General features: G+C 43.8%; 1 long non-coding RNA gene across 1 annotated transcript; it reads right to left on the bottom strand.

Moving 5' to 3' along the window:
• Positions 1–256: 256 nt before the first annotated feature.
• Positions 257–1,593, bottom strand: LOC131179388 (uncharacterized). The gene is made up of 3 exons (XR_009148409.1): positions 1,529–1,593; positions 1,030–1,088; positions 257–475 (listed from the first exon to the last, which is right to left on the bottom strand). It is a non-coding gene; the product is annotated as an uncharacterized LOC131179388 (long non-coding RNA).
• Positions 1,594–4,568: the final 2,975 nt, after the last annotated feature.

The raw sequence follows: 4,568 nt of genomic DNA, 5'->3' as shown, positions 1-4,568 counted from the left end.
TCTGTCACGACCCAACCTATGGGCCGGACCGGCACTAGGACCTGGGCCAGCCTAAAGCCCCCGAGGCCCGTAGTAAGCCTTAACTATTCATTAACCCAACTCTAAGGCCCATTTGGGCCCAATTTCAAGAAAACAAACGGACAGAGTCCGGCCATAAAATGGACTTTCCAACGGGGAGTTTTTGACTCACCCAACCTGTAAACACAATAAATACTCAATTGGGGAGCTCAGCTCACCCTCCACATACTCATTAACATAAAATAAATGGGAGCTCAGCTCCCTCATCCAATCCATCAACATGCATAACATATTTAAGTTTACAGGTCCAACATAATAATAATATTACAGACCAAATTCAAATAATTACTGCTAACACATGCGGAAATTCTAGGAGTAATTAAAATTACTCAATATTGATAAACAACCTGCGAGGTAGAAAAGCAGGTTAACCCAGAACAAAATATCCTCCTGTGGCCTGTAAAAATTTTTGAACAGGAGTGAGCGTTCGACTCAGAGAGTAAAATATCAATCTTAACTATAATCTCTATAACTATCTGAAACTAATGCAACCTGTAGAGTGAAGTGCAACATCAACACCATATTCACATCATAGCATCAAAAAGGTAATTTGGAGCACTCACACACCCTGTAACATCATTCATAGTATATGGAGCCGATCCCTATCTGACTCTCTTAAATCCAACTGTGCCGTGAAGAACTCATTTCGGACTTCCACTTAAATACCAAATCGGGGTCCCAGAAGAACTCAAGCGTGTCTACCCGAAGGACCGGGTCCCAATGAAGAACTCAAGCCGTGTCTACCCGTCCTATCCATAGTCCACACCACATCACACGACGCCAACGCACGCTGCTCCAAATTACCGCAACACCATTCATGGCACTTTAATTATGAATGCAACATAAATCGTGCCTAGAGTTTAACTACATAAATATATGCATATAAGTGATGCATGGGCATCGAACATATAATAATATCGAAATTACAGTTAAAATTAATATTTTACTCACAGACTTGACGACAAATCACTGTGGTGGCTGGGCGGAGGAAGAAGGCTGTCCCGGCTCACCTGACAATCATATTACAATCATTTAATACAAATGACTCAATACAAATCACGAAAAGACCCAAAAACGTCCAAAGTCGTGCCGAAAATCCAGTGAGTCCCCTATACCTAGGACCTAACCAACTGAAAAAGGGTTCAAAACACACTTCTATACTCACAATCCATATATCCACAACTCGGTCATATCACACAGCCCCTCCCGCCCACCAAACCAATCATTCATCACAATATGTAAAATTTCAATTTAGTCCCTATAATTGACCATTTTTGCAAAAGCGCCCAAATCAACTCTAAAAATTCTAAAACTTTGCCCATGGTCCTTAGCAATATTACTAAGCTATTGCAAAAAGAATCGTAATTTTCTAAGCTACCACGAATATTTTACGGATTTTTAATCCTATTTAAGCACTAGAAAATTACGAAAAAACAAGGTTCGGGTTTACCTTTGCCGATTCCGACTTCGGGGACGCGCTCGGGACATCTGACAATGGGGGGGTAGGCAAAATCTACCCAGTCGGAGACTTTTCGTGCAGTGCATGCGGAATTTCGCACTGGTCAACTGTCGAATTTCCGCGAAATGAGAATACCTACACGAAGCCCATAACACGGGGGTTAGTACATAAATTTTTCAGAATTTTCTAAGCTCATTTAATGCTCGAAAATACACTGCGAATTTCCGTGGGACCCACCAAAAAACGTTGTCGGAAAATTTTGAAATTAATATCCCGAAGCCCTCGTCAGTGGAGCGTCTTTGGTAGCCTCGGTTTTCTCGTGGGATTCACGGTTTGAGAAATCTAGCCCAAAAAGTCGAAATGGCGAAAATCTTCCCGAGCAAAAATCGGACAATCCGCTCGATGGATTTGGCGTTCTTGGTGTCTATGGAAAGCTCTCGCGAGTAGATGATTTTGGACACAAGACCGGTCCAATCGGTGGCGGATCGGCGGTTGGCCGGAGCTGGAAGCGGCAGCGGGGAAGGAGGAGAGAGAAAAGAAAGAGAAAAGAGAGACGCGCGCGGGAGAAGAAAAAGGAAAGGGGCCGGTTCGATTCGACCGGTCCGATCCGGTCCGGTTCGATTCGGCCGGTTCGATTCGAAATACAAAATTTTGAATTTTTACTCTGCCTCGGGACCGAAAACGAGGTCCAAAAATTCCGAAAAAATTCCATAAAACTCAGAAAAATACGTAGACTCCAAATATATTTTTAGTTTTGCCACGTGGTCTTTAAATAAATTTTTAAAAATCATCAAAGTTTATATTTTGAAAATCGAACCCGATTTTTAAAATCCAAAAATCTCAAAATTCCTAAAATTTAAATAAAATTTAAATATCAAAAATACTCATAATTAATAAAATTTTGGGGTGTTACATTCTTCCCCCCTTACAGAAAATTCGTCCTCGAATTTTTTACACAAGGCAGAATAAAGTACATGATTATACATTGAACAAATACGGGTACTTGCTACGCATGTCCCGTTCTGACTCCCAGGTGCACTCTTCCACTGACTGACTCCTCCACAAAACCTTAACCATAGGGATCTGTTTAGATCTCAGCTGTCTCACTTGGTAGTCCACTATGGCTACAGGCTGCTCCTCAAATGTCAAGTTCTCTTTTAGCTCTATCACATCCATTGCAGATGCGTGAGAAGGATCGGGAATGTATTTCCTGAGCATGGAGATGTGAAACACGGGATGAACGTGAGAGAGGTTGGGTGGTAGCTCCAACCGGTAGGCAACTGCTCCCACTCTATCAGTAACCTCAAAAGGTCCAATATACCGAGGTGCCAACTTGCCCTTCTTTCCAAATCTCATGACTCCCTTCATTGGAGAAACCTTTAGGAATACATAGTCGCCCACTGCAAACTCCACATCCCTCCGTCTGGGGTCTGCATAACTCTTCTGTCTACTGAAAGCTGTCCTCAGTCGTTCCCTGATTAAAGGAACTACTTCTGAAGTGTACTGCACTAGGTCTACATCATGCACCTTCGCTTCCCCCATTTCTGTCCAACACAGAGGAGACCTACACTTTCTTCCATATAGTGCCTCATAGGGTGCCATCCCTATGCTGGAGTGATAACTGTTGTTGTAGGCAAACTCCACCAAAGCTAGCTGCTCATCCCATTGACCTCCAAAATCCAAGACACTCATGCGAAGCATGTCTTCCAGTGTTTGGATTGTCCTTTCGGACTGTCCGTCTGTCTGAGGGTGGAAGGCTGTACTGAAGTTCAATTGTGTGCCAAGTGCCTCCTGCAACTTTCTCCAAAACCGAGAAGTGAACTGGGGCCCTCTATCAGATATTATGGAAGCCGGAATTCCATGCAATCTGACTATTTCTCGAATGTAGAGCCGGGCATACTGTGCCCGCAGTATGTAGTCTTCTGGTAAGAAGTTAGCTGATTTGGTCACGAGGGCTATACTTACCCATATCGACTCATATACTGGCGTGGTACGAGGCAACGATCCACAAAATCCATAGTGATCTTTTCCCACTTCCATTCCGGGATAGGAGCTCTTGCAGCTTCACGACGGTCTCAGTGTTCAAACTTCACCTTCTGACAAGTCAAGCACTTGGACACAAAGTCTGCTATGTCTCTCTTCATGCCATTCCACCAATAGCTATCTTTCACATCATGGTACATCTTGGTGGAACACAGGTGAATCTTTGTCTGTGTAGTGTGCCTCTTGCATGATTTCATTCCTGAGATTGTCCACATCGGGCACACATATTCTAGAACCTTGCACTAGGGCGCCATCATTGGCAAATCCAAACTCACCATCATCACCTCTTTGTACTCTTTCTATGATCTTCATCAATTGTTGGTCTCTGTCTTTGGGAAACTCTAACTCTGTCCCTCAAGTCGGCCTCACCGAAAAGTGAGCTAACAAGATACCCTCATCCGCGGATCTAGGATTAAACCTTGATCCATCAACTCATGTACCTCTGAATCGGTGGTCTCTTCTCTCTTGAAATGTGCAAACCGCGGAAGATTTTCGCTCAAAGCATATGCCACTACATTGGCCTTCTCTGGGTGGTACTGGATGGTGCAATCATAGTCTTTCAGAAGCTCCATCCATCTCCTCTTTCTCAAGTTTAAATCCATTTGTTGGAAGTTGTACTTTAAACTCTTGTGGTCGGTGTATATCTCGCACACTTCACCATACAGTAGTGTCTCCAGTTTTTAGTGCAAAGACTACGTACGCCATTTCCAAATCATGGGTGGGTAGTTACGCTCATGTCTCTTCGATTGCCTTGAAGCATAAGCCACTACCTTTCCACTCTGCATCAAAACACACCCTAGGCCAACGCTGGAGGCGGCACACTACTCGGTGTATCCTGCACCAGTCACGGGTAGTGTCAACACGAGGCGGTGGTTAGACACTCCTTAAGCTTCCGAAACTCACCTCACGGTCATCTGTCCAAATGAATGGAACATTCTTCTGGTCAACTTAGTTAGGGAGCCGCTATCCCGAGAAATCTTGCACAAAA

This window comes from Hevea brasiliensis, chromosome 1 (genome assembly GCF_030052815.1).
Source record: "Hevea brasiliensis isolate MT/VB/25A 57/8 chromosome 1, ASM3005281v1, whole genome shotgun sequence".
Classification (NCBI taxonomy): Eukaryota; Viridiplantae; Streptophyta; class Magnoliopsida; order Malpighiales; family Euphorbiaceae; genus Hevea; species Hevea brasiliensis.
This window is presented reverse-complemented; position numbering and strand designations above follow the sequence as displayed.